Genomic DNA, 24224 nt, shown 5'->3' on the forward strand with positions numbered 1-24224 from the left:
AAACAAAAACTAACAAACGTAAAAGACCCAGTACAACCCATGGACAAAACCACTGTCATCTATAATATTCCATGCAAGGACTGCCACAAACACTACGTAGGACAAACAGGAAGAAAGTTAGCCACCAGGATACACGAACAGCAGCTAGCCACAAAAAGACACGACCCCCCTCTCCCTCATAGCCCTACACACGGATGAAAAAAAAAACACCATTCCGACTGGGACAACACATCTATCCTGGGACAGGCTTAGCAAAGACATGCCAGAGAATTCCTAGAGGCCTAGCACTCCAACCACAATGCCATAAACAAGCATTTGACCTAGATGCCATCTATCAACCCCTCAGAAAACAAACAGGAAATGACATCACCACAAACCCCAGGAACCCCATCCAGGAGAAAGATATAAATAGAAAGCAGGAGGCAACAGCTTCGCTTCACTTGGAGGTCACCACTGATGATGTTACCTAGCCAGGTAATGAAACGTCTGGATATCAAATCTACAGCTCAGCGAGCAAACCTACACCCTAAATTATAATGATCATGACCTGAATATTGCATTGATGGTTTGATGTCTTCCTACTCAGCTGCTAGTGATTTACAGGAGCTCTCTTTTGTCTTTCTCCAGGCAAATATTTGATGGACCAATCCAAGAGTGACCAGCTGCTTCTCACACCCAGCAGGTATGTTACCACTGATAGAGTGGAGAATGTCCTTTCCACTGTCTGAGTGGATTAAGTCAAACATACGTTGAGCTCCATTTCCAAAAGTACTCGTTCAATCCAAGAATTTAAAACAATGGACGATATATAAATCTATATTTCACCCTGTTCTGAATGCATACCACCTCAGTGGCGGTAAATTCCATTATTCAAAGCCAATTATCATTCATAAGATTAGAAGCAGGTTAGACTGTATGCTTGTAATAAATATACATTGGAGCTGCATTAAATCCATATGTAGAAGAGGCATTTTTAAAGTTATCAATAATCAATCATGCTGTTACATTGTTATAACAAGTATATATGACGTTGATATTGAGTGCAGAGGTTTGCTAGTGCTCTTTGGGAGGGTTTAAACTAACTCCGCCGGGGCATGGGAACCTGGACTGTAGCTTTAGGGTACAGGACCTTGAGTGTAGGGAGGTTATGAATAATGCAGCGATCTCGAAGGAGGGTGCCTGTAAACAGAAGGGTGGATTGAAGTGTTATACTTCAATGCCAGAAGTATAAGAAATAAGGTAGGTGAACTTGCAGCGTGGGTTGGTACCTGGGACTTCAATGTTGTGGCCATTACAGAGACGTGGGTAGAACAGGGACAAGAATGGCTGTTGCAGGTTCCAGGGTTTAAATGTTTTAGTAGGATCAGACATGGGGGTAAAAAAGGGGGAGGTGTGGCATTACTTGTCAAAGATAGTATTGCAGCAGTGGAATGGACGATGGAAGAGGACTTGCCATCTGAGGTAGTTTGGGCTAAGGTTAGAAATAGGAAAGGTGAGGTCACCCTGTTAGGTGTTTTCTACAGGCCTCCTAATAGTCCTAGAGAAGTAGAGGATAATATTGCGAGGATGATTCAGGAAAAGAGTGAAGGTAGCAGGGTGGTTGTTATGGGGGACTTTAACTTCCCAGATATTGACTGGGAGAGCTATAGCTCGAGTTCATTAGATGGGTCGGTGTTTATCCAATGTGTGCAGGAGGGTTTCCTGACACAATATGGAGACAGGCCAACAAGAGGTGAGGCTATACTGGATTTGGTTCTAGGTAATGAACCAGGCCAGGTGTTAGACTTGGAGGTAGGTGAGCACTTCGGGGACAGTGACCACAACTCGGTGACTTTTACTTTAGTGATGGAGAGGGATAAGTGTGCGCCGCAGGGGAAGAGTTATAGCTGGGGGCAGGGAAATTATGATGCAGTGAGGCATGACTTAGGATGTGTGGATTGGAAAAACAGGCTTCAAGAGAAGAACACTAATGAAATGTGGGGATTGTTCAAGGAGCAGCTACTACGTGTCCTCGATAAGTATGTACCAGTCAGGCATGGTGTAAAGGGCCTTGTGAGGCAGCCGTGGTTTAGTAAGGAATTGGAATCCCTTGTGAAAGGGAAGAAGGCGGCATATGTAAAGATGAGGCGTGAAGGTTCAGTTGGGGCGATAGAGAGTTATAAGGTAGCCAGGAAGGATTTAAAGAGAGAGCTAAGAGAAGCGAGAAGGGGACATGAAAAGTCTTTAGCTGGTAGGATTAGGGAAAACCCAAAGGCTTTCTATAGGTATGTCAGGAATAAAAGGATGACTAGGGTAGGTATCGGTCCAGTCAAGGATAGTAGTGGGAAGTTGTGTGTGGAGGCGAAGGAGATTGGAGAGACACTAAATCAATACTTTTCATCAGTATTCACTCAGGAACAGGACACTGTTGCTGATGTGAATATGGAGTCACAAATGATTAGAATGGATGGCCTGGAAATATGCAGGGAAGAGGTTCTGGGAATATTGGAAAGGATGAAAATAGATAAGTCTCCTGGGCCTGATGGCATTTACCCTAGGATCCTATGGGAAGCTAGGGAGGAGATAGCAGAGCCATTGACCTGGATTTTTATGTCGTCATTGTCAACGGGAATAGTACCAGAGGACTGGAGGATAGCGAATGTGGTCCCCTTGTTCAAGAAAGGGAGTAGGGATAGCCCTAGTAACTATAGGCCAGTGAGTCTGACTTCAGTGGTGGGCAAAGTCTTAGAGAGAATGGTAAGGGATAAGATTTATGAACATCTGGATAGGAATAACGTGATCAAGGATAGCCAGCATGGTTTTGTGAAGGGCAGGTCGTGCCTCACAAACCTTATTGAGTTCTTTGAGAAGGTGACTAAGGAAGTGGACGAGGGTAAAGCAGTAGATGTTGTGTATATGGATTTTAGTAAGGCGTTCGATAAGGTTCCCCATGGTAGGCTAATGCTAAAACTACGGAGGTATGGCATTGAGGATACATTAGAGGTTTGGATTAGGAATTGGCTGGCTGGAAGGAGACAGAGGGTAGTAGTTGATGGACTATGTTCATCTTGGAGTGCAGTTACTAGCGGTGTACCACAAGGATCTGTTTTGGGACCATTGCTTTTTGTTATCTTTATAAATGATCTAGAGGAAGGGCTTGAAAGCTGGGTAAGCAAGTTTGCGGATGACACAAAAGTCGGTGGAGTTGTGGATAGTGAGGAAGGAAGTGGTAGGTTACAGCGGGATATAGATAAGTTGCAGAGCTGGGCAGAAATGTGGCAAATGGAATTCAATGTAGCTAAGTGTGAAGTCATTCACTTTGGTAGGAGTAACAAGAAGATGGATTACTGGGCTAATGGTAGGCTACTTGGTAGTGTGGATGAGCAGAGGGATCTTGGTGTCCATGTACACAGATCTCTGAAAGTTGCCACCCAGGTAAATAGTGCTGTGAGGAAGGCATATGGTGTACTGGGCTTTATTGGTAGAGGAATTGAGTTCCGGAGTCCTGAGGTCATGTTGCAACTGTATAAGACTCTGGTGCGGCCTCATCTGGAGTATTGTGTGCAGTTTTGGTCGCCATACTATAGGAAGGATGTGGAGGCATTGGAACGAGTGCAGAGGAGGTTTACCAGGATGTTGCCTGGAATGGTAGGAAAATCTTATGAGGAAAGGCTGAGGCACTTGGGGCTGTTCTCATTGGAGAAGAGAAGGTTTACGGGAGATTTGATAGAGGTGTATAAGATGATTAGGGGTTTAGATAGGGTTGACAGTGAGAACCTTTTACCGCTAATGGAGTCAGGTGTTACTAGGGGACACAGCTTTAAATTAAGGGGTGGTAGGTATAGGACAGATGTTAGGGGCAGATTCTTTACACAGCGGGTTGTGAGTTCATGGAATGCCCTGCCAGTAGCAGTGGTGAACTCTCCTTCTTTATGGTCATTTAAGCGGGCATTGGATAGGCATTTGGAAGTTATTGGGCTAGTGTAGGTTAGGTAGGATTTGGTCGGTGCAACATCGAGGGCCTAAGGGCCTGTACTGTGCTGTATCTTTCTATGTTCTATGTTCTATATAGAAGCAAAGTTGGACATTGAGTAACTAACCAGGACAAATTTATTCTTTTGATATAGTTGTCCTGGATAAAGACAATAATCAAACAATGTAAATTCCAAATGAACCACTTGGTCAAGCCTGATCTACAGAGGATGCTTAAAGCCCATTCACACACGTGCATACACATCTGTTTCTGTCTGTCTGTCTCAGCCTGGTGTTGATGAAAATACACTTTATCCACACTCCCATTCTGGTTGAGGGCCTGAGTAATGCAGAAGCATTTCCACACTTTTTTTAAATGTGTGAAACACTGATTGATAAAACATTGATCCACTTTGAGATGGGTTTAGATCATGATATGCAGGACTGGAAACACAAGGAGATATACAGACAATGTCAGTGTGATATAGACAAGTACCACTCTTCAAAGTGATACAGATTGGCAGCACAACAGAAAACTCGCTCGCATTCAGCCAGTTAATGGTTAAAAAGGGAGAAAAATGCAATTTAGGCCCACAACTACTTCCACATATGGGCAGTCATAAATTGACTGACCAAATTATTAAATGTTTCAGACGATATAAGTTTTAGATGTTACATTATTGCAGTGCCCAGCAGCAACTGCCAAAGACTAGTGCACACACAAAATGTAAACTTAAAACTGATTCAAATTCTTGGCAGTCTTACTGTATTCAAAGATAATATTGAACCAACATTAATCCCTCAATCACCAGATTTAGTGAACATTGAACTGGTTTATCCTACACCCTGACTGAAAAAACACAACTGAACATAGAAAGAGAATGGCATCCGTATACTCGACTCATCACTGCACACGAGCAAAACTGGCACTCTAGGTATTCAAAAGCTGATAACTGCACAACTAATCTCAAATTGCCATTTACACCGAGACACTAGTAGTGAGTGGATGAAGTTCAGAATCCCAAACAGTTATTAGAAACTAGTATGGAGGACAGATGAAGAATAGAATGTCCCAGTACAGACACAACACGCTGAATGGCTGTACCAATTCTGTGATTGAGTCATAAATCACAAAATGCCTAAAAGTTAAAGGCACAAGCACAACACCGTAAGAACTGCTATCACAGATTGAATCACAGTCACAGAACATTTTTTGTCTAATTCAGTTATGGGATGGGGGCATCAGTGGCTAGGCCAGCATATATTGCCCATCCCTAATTACCCATGCAGTACTTTGGAGTCAACTACATTGATGTGTGTCTGCAGTCGCAAGTAGGCCAGACAGGGTAAGTTTGGCAGTTTCCTTCCTTCAAGCGCATTAGTGAATCAGATGAATTTTTCTGGCAGTCAAAAATATATTCTAGAATATTATTGGTTGCCAGAGAATTGAGCAAATTTGATATGAGTTGAAAGTGACTGGAACTCATTGAGAACTTCACTCTCCGTGACAGCAGAAACTGGCATGTATAGATCAATTCCTAAATTCACACATGGACACAGCAGAAATTGACCTGTATGCATCAAGTCCTAAACTCTCGTATGGACACAGCCAAAACTGACAGTCATCGATTGATATCTACTCTCACATATTCACATTGCAGAAACTGAAAGGGAGAACACAATAATCATGCACACACATATGACAGGTACAGGTTAATAACTAGACTAACAGATTTGCATAGCAAAACCTGACAGGTACAGTATGATAAATGAATTTGCATATTTATAAACAGCTTACAGATACACATTAGTAACGGCACTCTCAGATGCACAGAGCAGAATCTGACAGGGACAGGTTGGTAAATAACTCACATGCAGGTGGCAGTAAATTTTAGAGAAAGATTGATAACTACATTCTCATGTTCACATAGCAGAAACTGACAGGAATAGATTGATTATGCTCCCAATTTCAAATCACAAGTTGATATGTACACTTTGATAACGACACTCACATATTCACAGAGGCAAAACTCCCAGTGAGAGATTGATAACAAAACAAAAATTGGTAGAAAATTCACAGGTCTGGCAGCATTTCAGGTCTAATAATTGGTCCTCAGAACTGACAGTGGCAAGGAAAATGCACTCAATGTGGTCTCTCTATGTTGGAGAAACTGAACGCAGAATGGGTGTCCACTTTTCAGAACGCCTACATTCAATCCAGACAAAAAGACCCTGAGCTTCCTATTGCATGTCACTTCAACACACCCCACTGTACCCTGGCCAACATCTGTGTCAGGCTTGTTGCAGTGCTCTAATGAAGCTCCATGCACGCTTAAAGAACAGCACCTTATTTGCTGCTTGGGAACTCTACAGCCTTCTGGACTCAGTATTGTGTTCTACAACTTTAGGGCTTGAGCTCTCCCATGTCATTACTCAAAACCCCACACCCCTTGTTAACACACTCACAGTCTGCTGCTGTACACCAACTGTGAGCCACTAACAGACCTTTTATTAAATGGCTATCCACCTTCTTAGTCTGACAGTTATCCACTCATTTGTCTGTCATAGTGTTCTTCTCTTTCTTTGGATTTTATCTCCATCTGTCTTTTACTCGACATCCTTCCACCCACCCTATCTTTTGTATAAAAACTAATATTTTTCTAGCTAAGACCAGAAAATACAGAAGTATGAATACACCACCCACCTAACTCAAGAACAGCTTCTCTGCTGTTATCAGACTTTTTTGAATGTACTGCTCAAATTTTAAGATGAAAGTGGGTAGTGCAAATGCTGGAGCTTAAAGTCAAGATGAGAGTGGTGCTGGAAAAGCACAGCATGTCAGGTAGTATCAGAGGAGCAGGAAAAATGACATTTCGGGCATTCCTGATGAAAGGCTTTTGCCTGAAATGTCTTTTTTTTTGTTCTTTCTTTTTTCCTGCTCCTCGGATGCTACCTGACATGCTGTGCTTTTCCAACACCACTCCAATCTCGCTCAAATTTTAACGTTAATCTCTCTCTCTTTGCAGCTTTAATACTGTGTTACCGATTCTGTTCTATTACCCTGATGCATTTTGTTTGATATTATTTGCCTGTTAAGTACACAAAACAATACTTTTTGTATGTCAGTGCGTGTGAGAATAATAAATCCATTCAAATCAAATAGATAACTACACTCGCATAGCAAAATCTGAGAGGTACCAGTTGATAACTACAGTCACACAAACTGACAGGAAAAGATGAGTAAATACACTCAAAACACTGATATTACAGAGCCTGACAGAGAAAGATTGATAACTAAACTCACATTCACAAAGCAGAATGTGATAGTGACAGGTGAAAACTCAGTTCATAGTAGAAATTGGATGGATTGGCAATTTCACAAACGTCTCACTCTAAACCTATGCCCCCTCGTTCTAAACTCCATCTGCCACTGATCGGCCCAGTGGCCCATCTGATCATGATCCTGTTGTAATCTGTGGGAACCTTCTTTGCTGTCCACTACACTGCTAATTTTGGCGTCATCTGCAAATGTTTTATGTTCATATTCAAATCATTTATAAAAATAAGGAAAAGCAGTGAACCCAGCACCGATCCTTGTGGTACACTACTGATCACAGGTCTCCAGTCTGAAAGGTAGCCCTCCACAACCATCCTGTTTTCCACATTCAAGTCAATTTTGTGTCCAAATTGCTAGTTCTCCCTGATTTTCATGTAATCTAACCTTGCTAACAAGTCTACAATGAAGAAACTTGTCAAACACCTTACTGAAGTCCATATCAAACACATGCACTACTCTTCCCTCATCAATCTTCAAGTCAAAGAGATGTACAGCACAGAAACAGACCCTTCAGTCCAACTCGTCCAAGCCAACCAGATATCCCAACCCAACCTAGTCCCACCTGCCTGCAGCCGGCCCATATCCCTCCAAACTCTTCCTATTCATATACGCATTCAGAAGCTTTTTAAAAGTTGCAGTTTTACTGGCCTCCCCCACTTCCTCTGTCAGTTAATTCCATACATGTACCACCCTCTGTGAAAACCTTGCCACTTAGGTCTCTTATATAACTTCTCCATCTCACCCTAAACCTATGCCCTCTCGTTCTGGACTTCCCCCCCCCCCCCCCATCCCAGGGAACATACCTTGTCTATTTATCCTATCTATGCTGCTGAATTTTTTTTAAACCGCTATAAGGTCACCCCTCAGTTTCTGATGCTCCAGGGAAAACAGCCCCAACCTATTCAACCTGACCCTATAACTCAAATCCTCCAACCCTTGCAACATCCTTGTAAATCCTTTCTGAACCCTTTCAAGTTTCACAACATCCTTCTGATAAGGAGGAGACCAGAATTGTGTGCAATATTCCAACAGCGGTCTAACCAATATCCTGTCCAGCTGCAACATGTCCTCAATACTCTGACCAATAAAGGAAAGCATATCGAACACCTTCTTCAATATCCTATCTACCTGTGACTCTACTTTGAAGGAAATATGCACGTGCACTCAAGTCTCTTTGTTCAATAACACTTCCTCGGACCTTACCATTTTAGTATATAAATCCAATAAGATTTGCTTTCCCAAAATGCAGCACATTGCATTTATCTGAATTAATTTCCATCTGCCACTCTTCAGCCTATTGGCCCATCTGATCAAGATCCTGTTTGTAATCTGAGGTAACGTTTTTCGCTGTCCACTACACTTCCAATTTTGGTGTCTTACCTCTATTGCTCACATCCAAATCATCATTTATGTAAATGATGAAAAGTAGTGGACCCAGCACCGATCCTTGTGGCACTCTACTGGTCCTATGCCTTGAGTCTTATAAACAACCCTCCACTCCCGCTTTGTCTTCTACCTTTTGAGCCAGTTCTGTATCCAAATGGCTAGTTCTTCTGTATTCCATGAGGTCTAACCTTGCTAACCAGTCTCCCACGGGGAAATCCTCTCCGTTACTACTTCCAAAAACTCAGTGGAGTTTGAAAGTTTTGTGCATGGGAAACCATAACTATGTTCACTGTCCTGAATCAATCCTTACCTTTTCAAAATGCGTGTAAATTCTGTCCCTCAGGATTCTCTCCAACGTCTTGCCCAATGCCGATGACAGGCTTACCAACCTAAAGGTCCCTGACTTTTCCTTACCACCTTTCTTAAATAGTAGCACCACGTTAGCCAAATGCTAGTCTTCCAGCGCCTCACCTGGAACTATCTATGATAAAATTATCTCAGCAAGGGACACAGCAATCACTTGCATAACCTCCCACAGAGTTCTAGGATACGCCTGATCAGGGTCTGTGGATTTATCCACTTTTATGCGTTTGAAGACATCCAGGACTACTTGTGTGTAATATGGACATCTTTCAAGATGGCACCATCTATTTCCCCACATTCTGTAACCTCCATGTCCTTCTCCACACTAAAACAATGATGCAAAATACTCAGTGTCTCCCCCATCTTCTGTGGCTCCACACAAAGGCCTTCTTGCTGATCTTTGAGGGACCCTAATCTCTCCCTAGTTACCTTTTTGACCTTAAATGTATTCTTAAAATCCTTTGAGATTCTCCTCAACAGTATTTGCCAAAGCTATCTCATGTCCCCTTTTTTGCCCTCCTGATTTCCCTCTTAATTATACTCCTCCTGCCTTTTCCTCTAAGGATTTACTCGATCTCTGCTGTCCATACCTGAATATGTTTCCTTCTTTCTCTGGACCAAAACCATAATCCAGCATTCCCTACACTTTCCAGACTTGCTGTTCACCCTAACGGGAACAGACTGTCACTGGACTCTCGTTATCTCATTTTTGAAGGTTTCCCATTTTCCAGCCGCCCTTTTACCTGTGAACTTCTGCCACTAATCAGTTTTTGGACGTTCTTACCTAATATTGTCAAGCCCATTGACATTTACACCATTTTTCAAGAGGTTTAGACTGAATTCTTATCAGAAATATATGCCCAAGAAGGCATTAAGTTTACATTTAATGTGACTTTTTTGGAGTTAAAGTCAAGATGGAAAAGAAAATCTGACTGTAGCATAATTTCAAAAACCATATATAACATAGATGTTAAATACAGAGATAGAAGGAAACCAGACAAAAGTCACCAATTTACAGAATGAAAGTGTTATTAATTTAGTGATTGGGCAGGACAGAGTTAACCCTTTAAGGAATAGTTGCCACACACAGTCACATGACAATTAAATGTGAATTCCAAACACCCATTCTGTGCCAAAACCTGACAAATAAAACTCCAGATGCTCCAGGCTGGAAACAAAAGGAGAAGTTGCTGGAAAACACTCAGCATGTGTGGCACATGTGTGGAGAGAAAGCAGAGTTAATGTTTTGGGACCAGTAACTGTTATTCAGAACTGAGTTTCTCCAGGAATTTCTGTTTTCATTCCTGACAATATAGAATAATTACCACACACACACACACACACACACACACACACACACACACACACACACACACACTTCAGAATTTGTTCAAAATACAAACACCATAACTGCAGTTATGGAGTTCCATATATACTGCAGGCAACAGAAAATGATACAATCAAGATGAATATCACTCTCTCATGGAGTCATTGTGGTCTGCAGCAGTCAGAGACATCCAGCTAACAATGCTACTCCCATTCAGACAGCATTCCATTTCCATAAATGTATCATGGTGGCAGAGGAGCTGCCATTCCCACCTTTATCATATCATTCTCCATTTCCCCAACTTGCAGGAACAGATTTATTTATGCCTCTATCTTCATCAAAAAGCCAACTGTAGTAGACTCGCCAACTTTAAAGGGCATTTAAATGGTCATTGGATAAACATATGGATGAAAATGGAACAGTATACTGCATTGTTATGTTCTATGTTCTATTATCTCACTAAATCTTTCCTACTCCACTGTTTCAAAGTAACTTTCATTTTCTACAAATAGCCCAGCATTCCTATGAAGTCTGATATAAGACACACGAAAACTCAATACCATTTTCTCAAATACTCAATGTGATCACATCATCGTAATTTGAAACAATGGAGTAAGAAAGATTTAGGGAGATAATAAAACATGACAACAGCGCAGTATACTATTGCATTTTCATCCATATGTTTATCCAATGTCCATTTAAACACCCTTAAAGTTGGCGAGTCTACTACAGTTGCAGGCAGAACCTTCCATGCCCCTACTACTGAGTAAAGAAACTACCTCTGATATCTGTCTTATATTTATCGTCCCTCAATTTAAAGCGATGTCCCCTTTTGCCAGCCATCACCATCAGAGGAATAAGGCTCTCACTGCCCACACTTTCTAACCCTCTGATTATTTTGTGTCTCTTATTAAGTCACCTCTCAACCTTCTTCTTTCTAATGGAGCCTGAAGTCCCTCAGCCTTTCCTCATAAGGCATTCCCTCTAGACTAGACAACAGCCCAGTAAATCACCTATGAACCCTTTCCAAGCTTCCACATCCTTACTGTGCTACGGGGACTAGAACTGGATGCAATTTTCCAAGTGTGGCCACACCAGAATTTTGTGGAGCTGCATTGTGACCTCATGGTTCCAAACCTCAATCCCTCTCCCAATAAAAGCTAACCTTCTTAACAACCCTATCAACCTGGGATCAATGTACATGTACACTGAGATCTCTGCTCATCTACACTACCAAGAACATTACCATTAGACCAGTACTCCTTCCAAAGTGAATTATCTCATACTTTTCCACATTAAACTCCATTTGTCACCTCTCAGCCCAACTCTGCAGCTTATCTATGTACCTGTGTAACCTGTAACATCCTTCAGCACTGTCCGCAACTCCACTGACCTTAGTATCATCTGCAAATTTGCAAACTCCTCCTTCTACACCCTCACCCAAAACAGATCCTTGCAGTACACTACTAGTAACTGACGTCAGAATGAACATTTCCCATCAACCACAACCCTCTCTTCTTTCAGCTCGCCAATTTGAGCCAAACCACTAAATCACCCTCAATCCCGTGCCTCCATATTTTGTGCAATGGCCTACAGTTGGGAACATTACTGAAAACACCTTATCAAACACTTTACTGAAATCCATATACACAGCATCAACTGCTTTCCACTCATCCACCTGTTTGGTCATCTTCTCAAAGAACTCAAAAAGGTTTGTGAGGCACGACCTATCCTTCGCAAAACCATATTGGCTATTCCTAATCAACTTATTTCTATCGAGATGATTTATAATCCTGTCTATTCTAGCCTTTTCCAACATTTTACCCACAACTGAAGAAAGGCTCACTGATCTATAATTACCAGGGTGGTCTCTATTCCCCTTCTTGAACAAAGGGACAACATTTGCTATCTTCCAGTCTTCTGGCACTATTCCTGTCGACTATGATGACAAAGATCAAAGCACAAGGCTCTGCAATCTCCTCCCTGGCTCCCCAGAGAATCCTAGGATAAATCCCATCTGGCCCAGTGGGTTATCTATTTTCACACTTTCTAGAATTGCTAACACCTCCCTCTTGTGAACTTATATCCCATCTAGTCTAGTAGCCTGTAACTCAGTATTTTTGTCGACAACATTGTCTTTTTCCAGTGTGATACCGATGAAATATATTCATTTAGCACTCCTCCTATCTCCTCGGACTCCTTGCACAACTTCCCACTCCTGTCTTTGATTGACTGAATCTAATTCTAGTCATTCTTTTGTTCCTGATATAGCAAAAGAAAGTCTGCCAAAGACTTCTCTTGTCCCCTCCTGGCTCCTTTTGGGTTTTTCCTGGCTAGCTTACAACTCTCAAGCGCCTTAAGTGTGCCTTCACCTCTCATCGTAATGTAAGCCGCCTTCCTCTTGAGAAGCGATCAACTTCCTTAGTAAACCATGGCTCCCTTATTCGTCCACTTTCTCCCTGCCTGACAGGTACATGCCAATCAAGGACATGCAGTAGTTGTTCCTTGAATAAGCTCCACATTTCAATTGTGCCTATCCCCTGCAGTTTCCTTTCCCATCCTACGCATCATAAGACCATAAGACATAGGAGTGGAAGTAAGGCCATTCGGCCCATCGAGTCCACTCCACCATTCAATCATAGCTGATGGGCATTTCAATTCCACTTACCCGCATTCTCCCCGTAGCCCTTAATTCCTTGTGACTTCAAGAATTTATCAATCTCTGCCTTGAAGATATTTAGCGTCCCGGCCTCCACTGCACTCTGCGGCAATGAATTCCACAGGCCCACCACTCTCTGGTTGAAGAAGTGTCCCTGGATTTCTGTTCTGAATTTACCCCCTCTAATTCTCAGGCTGTGTCCACGGGTCCTAGTCTCCTTGCCTAATGGAAACAATTTCCTAGCGTCCACCCTTTCCAAGCCATGTATTATCTTGTAAGTTTCTATTAGATCTCCCCTTAATCTTCTCAACTCCAATTAATACAATCCCAGGATCCTCAGCCGTTCCTCGTATGTTCGACCTACCATTCCAGGGATCAACCATGAGATTCTCCGCTGGACACGTTCCAGTGCCAGTATGTCCTTCCTGAGGTGTGGGGACCAAAACTGGACACAGTACTCCAAATGGGGCCTAACCAGAGCTTTATACAGTCTCAGTAGCACAATGGTACTTTTATTTTCCAACCCTCTTGAGAAAAATGACAATATTGCATTCGTTTTCTTAATCACTGACTCAACCTGCATGTTTACCTTTAGAGAATCCTCAACTAGCACTCCCAGATCCCTTTTGTACTTTGGCTTTACGAATTTTCTCACTGTTTAGAAAGTAGTCCATGTTTGTATTTTTTTTCCAAAGTGCAAGACCTCGCATTTGCTCACGTTGAATTCCATCAGCCATTTCCTGGACCACTCTCCCAAACTGTATAGATCCTTCTACAGCCTCCCCACTTCCTCAGTACTACCTGCCTGTCCACCTAACTTCAAATCATCGGCAAACTTCACTAGAATGCCCCCAGTCCCTTCATCCAGATCATTAATATATAACGTGAACAGCTGCGGCCCCAACACTGAACCCTGCGGGACACCGCTTGTCACTGGCTGCCATTCCGAAAAAGAACCTTTTACCCCAACTCTCTGCCTTCTGTCAGACAGCCAATCCTCAATTCATACCAGTAGCTCACCTCAAACACCATGGGCCCTCACTTTGCTCAGCAGCCTCCGTGTGATACCTTATCAAAGGCCTTTTGGAAGTCTAGATAGACCACACCCACTTGGTTTCCCTGGTCTAACGTACTTGTCACCTCTTCAAAGAATTCCAACAGGTTTGTCGGGCACGACCTCCCCTTACTAAATCCATGTTGACATGTTCTTCCAAGAATTTAGAAACCTCATCCTTAATGATGGATTCTAGTATTTTACCAACAACCGAGTTTAGGCTAATTGGCCTATAATTTTCCATCTTTTGTCCAGATCCTTTCTTGAACAAGGGGGTTACAACAGCGATCTTCCAATCATCCGGGACTTTTCCTGACTCCAGTGACTTTTGAAAGATCTCAACCAACACTTCCGCTATTTCCTCAGCCACCTCCCTCAGAACTCTAGGATGTAGCCCATCTGGGCCAGGAGATTTATCAATTTTAAGACGTTTTAGCTTTTCTAGCACTTCCTCTTTTGTAATGGCAACCATACTCAACTCAGCCCCTGACTCCCTTTAATTGTTGGGATATTACTCATATCTTCCACTGTGAAGACTGATGCAAAGTACTTGTTAAGTTCTCCAGCTATTTCCTTATCTCCCATCACTAGGCTTGTAGTATCAGTTTGAAGTGGCCCAATGTCTACTTTTGCCTGTTGTTTGTTTCTTATGTATTGAAAGAAACTCTTACTATCATTTCTAATATTACTGGCTAGCCTACCTTCATATTTGATCTTCTCCTTCCTCATTTCTCTCGGTTATCCTCTGTTTGTTTTTGTAGCCTTCCCAATCTTCTGATTTCCCACTGCTCTTGGCCACTTTATAGGATCTCTCTTTTTCTTTAATTCATTTCCTGACTTCCTTTGTCAGCTATGGCTGTCAAATCTCTCCCTGAATTATCTTTCTTTTCTTGGGGATGAACCTCTGTACAGTGTCCTCAATTATACCCACAAACTCCTGCCATTTTTGTTCTACTGTCTTCCCGCAAGGCTCTGCTTCCAGTCTATTTTCATCAGTTCCTCTCTCATGCCCTCATAATTACCTTTATTTAACTGTAACATCATTACATCCGATTTTGACTTCTCTCTTTCAAACTGCAGACTGAACTCTACCATGTTATGACAGAGTTGAGCCAGCTGACCACGGCACCAAGGTGCAGAAGGCCATTCAAGAGGGGGGAGCAAAAAGACAAGTAGTTGTTATAGGGGATTCTATAATGAGGGGGACAGATAGTATCCTTTGCAAGCCGGATCGGGAGTCTCGCATGGTGTGTTGCCTGCCCGGTGCCAGGGTGCGGGATATCTCCGACCGGCTTGAAAGGATATTGGAGCGGGAGGGGGAGGATCCAGTTGTTGTGGTGCACGTTGGGACTAACAACACAGGCAAAGCTAGGGTGGAGGACCTGTTTGGGATTATCAAGCTTCCTAAGTGTTCCCTTACTTTAAGATCTTTTATAAAGTCTGGTTCATTACATAGCACTAGGTCCAGAATAGCCTGCTCCCTTGTGGGCTCATGATAAGGTGTTCCAAAAAGCCATTCTGTAAGCACTCCATGAATTCCCTTTCTTTGGATCCACTGGCAACATTATTTACCCAGTCCACCTGCATATTGAAGTCTCCCATGAACACCGTGACCTTGCCTTTCTGACTTGCCTTCTCTATTTCCCAGTACATGTTGCGCCCCTGGTCCTGACCACTGTTAGGAGGTCTGTACATAACTCCCATTATGGTTTTTTTGCCTTTGTGGTTCTTCAGTTCCACCCACACAGACTCCACATCATCCGACGCTATGATATTCAGTGCCATAGATTTAATTTTGTTCTTGACTAACAAGGCAACCCCACCCCCTCTGCCCACCTCCGTCTTTTCGATAAGTTGAAAATCCTTGGATGTTTAACTGCCAGTCCTGACCCCACTGCAACCACGTCTCTGTGATGCCTACCACATCATAATCATTCACGATCTGTGCCATTAGTTCATCTGCTTTGTTACCTGAATGCTCGTAGCATTCGTAAAGTGCCTTAATGCTAACTTTCTTATCAGTAGAGACATTGGAAATCATAAGATGTCCTAAGTCATCCTTCCTTTTTGCTGCATTCCCAGTCTGCCTCAAGTTTAAATCCGCCTGCACATATGCTATCCTGTTGCTTAAACTCAGATTTAAAGTCCTACTGACCACTCTATTTATCCTCTTTGCTAGAAGATTGTTACCTGATCGGTTCAGGTGGACACCGTCCCAATGGTACAGATCCCCCCTGGTCCCAAAACTGATGCCAATGCCCCATGAAGTGGAATCCCTCTTTCCCATACCAATCTCTTAGCCACATGTTTACTTCCCTAATTTTCTTATCCCTATGCCAATTGGCATGTGGCTCAGGCAGTAATTCAGAGATTATGACCCTTGAGGACCTGTACTTCAATTTCCTTCCTAGTGCTTGATAATCCCCAAACAGGTCCTCCACCCTAGCTTTGCCTATGTTGTGGTCCACGTTGGGACTAACAACAACTGGATCCTCACTCTCCCGCTCCAATATCCTTTCAAGCTGGTCAGAGATATCCCACATCATGGCACCGGGCAGGCAACACACCATGCGAGACTCCTGATCCGGCTTGCAAAGGATACTATCTGTCCCCCTCATTATAGAATCCCATATAACCACTACTTGTCTTTTTGCTCCCCCCTCTTGAATGGCCTTCTGCATCATGGTGCCGTGGTCAACTGGCTCATCCTGTCCAGAGCCCTTTTCCTCATCCATACAGGGAGCAAGAATCTCATACCTGTTGGACAAGGTCAAGGGCTGAGGCTCCTGCACTCCTGAACTCAGGTTCCCCCTACCTGCCTCACTTACACTCACACTCTGATGTCCCTGATCAGTAGCTGAATGTGAATTACTTAATCTCCCAGGTGTGACTGCCTCCTGAAACAAAGTGTCCAGGTAACTTTCCCCCTCCCGGATGTGCCGCAGTGTTTGAAGTTCAGATTCCAGATCACCAACTCTGATCTGAAGTTCTTCGAGCAACCAACACATGCTGCAGATGTGGTCACTGCCATTCACAATGGGATCAGCCAGCTCCCACATCATACAACGATAGTACATCACCTGCCCAGGCATCTCTGCTTAGTTAATTACTTTTTTACTTTGTACAGGTTTGAGTTAAAATACTTTCTGATACCTTTCTGCTATAGTCTTTTGCTAAAAAAAAGAGTTAATAGATAAACAAAAAAGTAAATTTTTAACCAGTCACTGATAAAGAAATAGAAAATCCTTACCTTTAAAAAAAGGTGTACTTATTAAGGAGGTTAGAGGAGGAGGGCGGGTGGGAGACACTACAGTTGTAGAGTCTTGGGTTTAGCCGCCTTCCTGATTTATATACTCAGAGTGCGTATTTATACTCAGTGCTTTCCTTCCCGGCTGCCCCTCTGGTCTTCGTCACTTCCCCTGCTGCTCCGGCTCTTTCTGTGAAGAAAGAAAAAACACTGCTGCCCACTACCGGGAAGTAATTTTAAAACAAACTGTCTTACCTTAGCTGTAGTCTTCCGGGTTCGTTTAAACTCAGCTGCTGCTCACGCTCAAATCTGACCTAATTGCATCATAATAGTCTTTTCTCCCAGTTATAAATCTTGCCCTGCAGTACATACCTATCCCTTTACTTCACTAAAGTAAACATAATTGAATTGTGGTCACTCTCACCAAAGTGCTCACCTACCTCCAAATCTAACATCTGGCTGGGTTCATTACCCAGTACCAAATCCATTGTGGCCTCACCCCTGGTTGGCCTGTCTACATACTGCGTCAGGAAACCCTTCTGCACACATTGGACAAAAAACTGATTCATCTGAAGTACTCAAATTATAATATTTCCAGTCAAGAATTTGAAAGTTAAAGTCCCCCATAACAACTACCCTGTTACACTGCTCCTATCCAGAATCATCTTTACAAGCCTTTCCTCTCCATCTCTGGAACTCTTTTGAGGCCTACAGAAAACTCCTCCTAGCAGAATGACCTGACCTCTCCTCTCCTGTTTCTAACCTCAGCCCAGACTACCTCACTAGACGAGTCCTCAAACATTCTTTCTGCCACCATAATACTGTCCTTGACTAACAATGCCATACCTCCCCCTCTTCTACTATCTTCTTCTGTTCTTACTGAAACATCAAAATTCTGGAACCTACGACAACCATGCTTGTCCCTGCTCAATCTATGTCTCCGAAATGGCACGACATCAAAGTCCCAGATACAAACCCATCCTTCAAGTTCACCCACCTTATTCTGGATGCTCCTGATGTTGAAGTAGACACACTTCAAACCACTTTCATGCGTGCCAGTGCACACTTGTGACATCGAAACCATATTTCTGACCTGACTATGCTCAACCTCTGGGCACGGTAACCACAATTTAAGTTCTTATTCCCCCACTGAGTTCATTTAAACCCTCCCGAAGAGCATTAGCAAACTTCTCCCAGGATATTGGTACTACTTTGCTTCATGTATAGACTACCATGTTTGTAGAAGTCTCACCTACCCCAATTATCCAGGTATCCGAAATACTCCCTCCCACACTATCCCTTTCGTCACGTGTTCAACTCCTCTCTCTCCCTAGCACATGGCACGGGCAACAAGCCAGAGATAACAACTCTGCTTGTTCTAATCCAAGCTTCCACCCTAGCTTCCTGACTTTCTGCCTTTAATCCCCATCCCTTTTCCTACCTATATTGTTAGTGTCTATGTGGGCCATGACTTGGAGATCTAAGATCCAAGACATCTTGAACCCTTGCACCCTGGGGGGCAAAACACCAACTATGAGCCCCTCTCATTCCCACAGAACTTCCTATATGTCACTTTAACTATGGAGAACCCAATGACAAATGCACTCTTCCTTTTCCACCCCTACCACCACCCCCTGAGTAATGGGGACAGACTTTTTGCCGGAGACCTGTGCCCTGAGGCTTACTGCTGGTACGTTTTCTCCCCCCGCCCATCAATAGTATCCAAAACAGTATATTTGTTATTAAGGGGAATGGCCACAGGGGCTCCTTGCACTGTCTGCTGCTTCCCCTTCAGTCCCCTGACTGTAACCCATTGGCAATTTTTCTTGTACCTGAGGTGTGACTATGTCTTGGTAACTCCCCACAAGATAATGTAGATTACTGAAGCTGCTCATTTTTCTTTTTACAAGAAGAATTCAAAAGTTTCGTTCTTCAAAAGGTTTAGTTTGGCTGTTCCAATTTGGACCACTGCATGAGAGAAAATCATTGCTTCTTCCTGCCCCCTGTACAGCCACACAAGTGCCCCAATCATGGTGAGCACCATCACAATACAGTGCAGGGTAAGTAACGCCTACCTTTACTTCAACAGTCTTCAAGTGCACTGAAATAAAGATACTAATTATGATCTTTTGTCAGGTGGGCCAAGAAGTGACCGATTCCGTTTCATTTCGATACATGTGAGGGGTTAGATTTTGATTAAGGCAAACCAGGGCAGGATTTATACATTTAATGGGGGGGCCTTGGCAAGTGTTGCTGAACAAAGAGACTGAGAAGTGCAGCTGCATATTTTCTTGAAAGCAGAGTCTTAGGTAGGCAGGGCAGTGTAGAAAGCATTTGGCATGCTTTTCTTCATGGTCAGAACATTGAGTCTAGGAATTGGGATGTCATCTGGTGGCTGTACAGGACATTAGTGATGCCACTTGAGATTGCATACAGAGCTCATCACCCTTCTCCAAGAAGGATGGTGTTAAACTTTAGATGCTGCAGAAAAGATTTACAAGGATGTTATAGCGATATAGAGTCATACAGCATAGAAACAGATCCTTCAGCCCAACATGTTCATGATGTCCAACAAACACCAAATTGCATTCATCCCATTTACCTGCACTTGGCCCATAGCTGACTATGCCCTGGTTTCTTAAGGGCATATCCAGATGCTGCTTAAATGCTGCGAGAGTATTCCATCACACTCGCAGGCAGCACAATCCAAACTTTACCCGCCATCGACATCAAACTATTTTTCTCAGATATCCTCTAAACTGCTTTCCCCACAATTTCAACTTTTGCCCTCTGGTCTCAGACACATCTGCCAAGGGGAGAAAGATTCTCACAATCTACTCCATCTGCATCATTCACAATTTAGCACATCTCAGTCAGATCCTCCCTCAACTCCTCTGCTCCTAGGAATGCAAATCCAGCTCATGCGGTCTCCCCTTTTAATGTTTTCCAACCCACTGCATCCTCTCCAGCCAATCCCATCCTTTAATTGTGTGGCAATCAGATTTGCACACAGTATTTGATCTGTTTTATAAAGTTGGAATAAGACTTCCTTGCTCTTATATTTGATAGCTCCAGAAAACATTCTGTATGCTGCCTTCAGCAGCCTGTCTGCCTGTGGGATTCTACCTTCTGGGATCTATAGACTTGTACACCAAGGTCCCTTTGTTCCTCAGGACCAATCCTTCATTTTGTAATTATTTCCCTTATTAGAACTCCCAAAATGCATTACCTCACATTTATCAGGATTAAATTCTATCTGCCATTGCTCTGCCCAATGTATTCATACTGTAGCCTGAGACCATCCCCCTCACTGTCAATAATGTCACCAAATTTCGTGTCATGAACAAAGAACAATACAGCACAGAAACAGGTCCTTTGCACACCAAGATTGCACTAAAATATTTAATACTTCCACATGAAAAATTCATTTGCAGGCTTACTGATTATATTTTCTATACTCACATCCAATTGTTTAATGTGTACTTAACAAGCAGCAAGGGTCCCAGCACTGATCCCTGTGATTCACTGCTGATCACAGGCTTCCAGTCACAAATACATTATAGTTTGCATCCTGTCTGCAAGCTAATTTCAGCTCCAGTGCACTTAAGATTCCAAGACCCAAGTATTTTATATGGAACTTTGGCCTTGTCAAAGGCTACTGGGGTGGCCTGTATCTGGCCAGAAGTGAGTGGCTCATGTCTGTTAACACAAACTGGCTGAGAAGTGGAAAGTAAAATTAAGCAGCAGGCTGTGAAACAGAATGGCAGGCAGAAACTAAGGCGTACAGCCTACTCACTCAGGCAGAATGATACCATTGAACGAGTCACTCCAAGGACCCAGCCTGTTCCTATTCAAAACAGTTCTGACAAGCAGACTGAAGGTCTGATAAATGAGTAACTCCAGCCACATTAAATGAAAGGGTAATTGTCCCAGTTAATGAACAATCACCAGGTGCTAGTTACAGCCCACTAATGCCCTAAAACAGCTGAGAGTTCAACAGCTAAAGTTATCTTATAGTACTCAGTTTCTTGAATTAAGGAAAAGGTTCTCGTAAGGAGTCTGACCATCATTACTGTAGTTTTCAGCATTAAAAAATAGGTGCATAATACCAAAGCATAAAGAGGAAAAGAAGCATTTAAACCTGGAAGTGAAGGTTAGCTAGCTTTAGGTAATGCTTTCTCTTATGCCCAGTACAAAATAGATTACTCACAGCCTATTAATCAGAGTGCTAACAATTGGGGCAAATAAATTTACACTTTGTAGCTAACTTTGTATAACAAAAATTGAAATTACAAGTCGATGGCAAGTAAGTCAAAACAAATTGTCCTTTGATTTTTCTTCATATGTTCCCCACTGCCCTAATTATATCAGAGGAGCAATTGAACTTGATAAAATGGAATACAATGAATAACAACATTCAAGCTGTCCTGAGAGACCAGCTAGCCTGAGAGAAACCCAAAAAGTGTATCGCAAATAACTTTGGAATGTGAATGAATAGAAAGATTGCAAGACCTCAAGATTAGTTTGCGTGAAACTGAGAGGTCAGGGATCCTGGGATTGTCCAAAGAAATGCCCACCATTGATTAGGTGTCTCATTGAATAGGGTACGTAAGGTAAGATCATTGTAATCAAGTTTCTGATAAATTTTCTGGTAACAAAATATTGCTTTTTATTGTAAAATCAGTGTGTCATGGATCTCTGTTCTGAGGCCAGTCTCTGAGAACGATCTTTTGCCCCTCTGCCTGCGCTAACCGGTTTCTGGTTGAATAAACACTTACCCCTTGCCTGAATCCTGCCTGTCTGCCTGCTGAGTCTTTCCTCCCCAGTCGCAGGTTATGCTCTGACAAAGGCCTTACAGAAGTCCATGTAAACCACATCAACTGCACTACTCTCATCAGTATGTTTCATTGCCAGGATTGGAGGGTTTGAGTTATAGAGTCATAGAGATGTACAACGTGGAAACTGACCCTTCGATCCAACCAGTCCATGCTGACCAGATATTCCAACCCAATCTCGTCCCACCTGCCAGCACCCGGCCCATATCTCTCCAAACCCTTCCTATTCATAAACCCATCCTAATTCCTATTAAATGTTGCAATCGTACCAGCTTCCACCAATTCCTCTGGCAGCTCATTCCATACATGTACCACCCTCTGTGTGAAAAAGTTGCCCCTTAGGTGTCTCATATCTTTCCCTCTCACCCTAAACCTATGCCCTCTGGTTCTGGACTCACCAATCCCCGGGAAAAGACTTTGTCTATTTGCCCTATCCATGCCCCTCATACTTTTGTAAACCTCTGTAAGGTCACCCTCAGCCTTCGACATTCCAGGGAAAACAGCCCCAGCTGATCAGCCTCGCCCTATAACTCAAATCCTCCACCCTGGCAACATCCTTTAAATCTTTTCTGAACCCTTTCAAGTTTCACAACATCAGAATGCAGAGACCAGAATTGCATGCAATATCCAACAGTGGTCTAATCAACGTCTGTACAGCCACAACATGACCTCTCAACTCCTGTACTCAGTACTCTGACCAAGAAAGGAAAGCATACCAAATGCCTTCTTCACTATCCTATCTACTTGCAAATCCACTTTCAAGGAGCTATGAACCTGCACTCCACTTGGTTCAGCAACAATCCCTAGGACCTTACCATTAAGTGTATAAGTCCTGCTAAGATTTGCTTTCCCAAAATGTAGCACCTTGCATTTATCTGATTTAAACTCCACCTGCCACTTCTCAGTCCTTTGATTTATAGGGAGAGGCTGAACAGGTTGTTGCTTTGTTGCCTGGACTGTCGGAGAATAAGGTGTGGCCTTTGTACTGCTTGAAAAAATCATGAGGGGCATGATAGTGATAGTCAAGGTCTTTTTCCGAATGTGGGTGCATGCAAAAATAGAGGGCACAGTTTAAATTGTGGGAAAAAAGATTTAAAAAGGACCTGAGGGGTTACTTTATCACAGGATGGTGCTTGCATGGAATGAGCTACCAGAGGAAGTGGAGGTGATGGGTACAACTACAACATTTTATAGGCACCTGGATACGTGTAAGGGTAGGAACAGTTTAGAAGGATATGTGCCAAATGCTGGCAAGTGGGACTAGCCATGTGTGGAGGTGCCAGCATTGGACTGAGGTGGACAAAGTTAAGAATCACACAACACCAGTTTATCGTACAGGTGGTTTATTTGGAAGCACTAGCTTTCAGTGCACTGCTCCTTCATCGTTCTGAATCCTAGTGCTTCCACATAAACCTGTCGTAGAATGACCTGGTGTTGAGATTTTTGACTTAAATGGGACTAGGTTGGGTAGGATCTCTGCTCAGCACTAACAACATGCACCAAATGATCTGTTTCGGTGCTGTATAACTGTATGACACTGAAGGCCACACCTTGATATCATTACTCCCAGTTAGACTCTGCACCATCGGAGTTGCAAAGGTCTATTGCTTTTACCTCCTTGACTCTGAAGAACAGCACAGAACCTTTCTGTGACAATGTGTTGTGGTTTCACTTGCCTGTGGATCTTACAGACACAAACAGTCAAAGAAAATAAGGTCTTTCCCATTCACTTCAGGAAACATGAATTGAAAACTCTCTCCTTTGCTAACTGGCTGTCCACTTCACAGCAAACATTTAAACGCTCAGTAACACAATGCAGGAAGATTGAAGCAGGATCAATCAAGTGTGGGCATCCTTCCTGTATCATAACAACTGTTTCTTTCAAAAATGTTTTTTCTACATAAAATCAGTGCATGTATACAACAGCCTGAATAGTCCACATTAAATTTTCATTTCCAAGTTCTTCACTAGACAGCATGGCTCTAATCTGTTCACAGTCTGTCACATCTGAGCAGAGTTTTGAAGGAGAATAAGCCACATCTATCGTCCCATTGAATAGCACAGA

General features: G+C 42.9%; 1 protein-coding gene across 1 annotated transcript in view; it reads right to left on the minus strand.

Moving 5' to 3' along the window:
- The window catches only part of LOC132837100 (histone H4), a 1051674-nt gene that overhangs the window by 483195 nt on the left and 544255 nt on the right, over positions 1-24224 (minus strand). The window lies entirely within an intron of this gene.

The sequence above is a fragment of the Hemiscyllium ocellatum genome, chromosome 49 (genome assembly GCF_020745735.1).
Source record: "Hemiscyllium ocellatum isolate sHemOce1 chromosome 49, sHemOce1.pat.X.cur, whole genome shotgun sequence".
Taxonomy (NCBI): Eukaryota; Metazoa; Chordata; class Chondrichthyes; order Orectolobiformes; family Hemiscylliidae; genus Hemiscyllium; species Hemiscyllium ocellatum.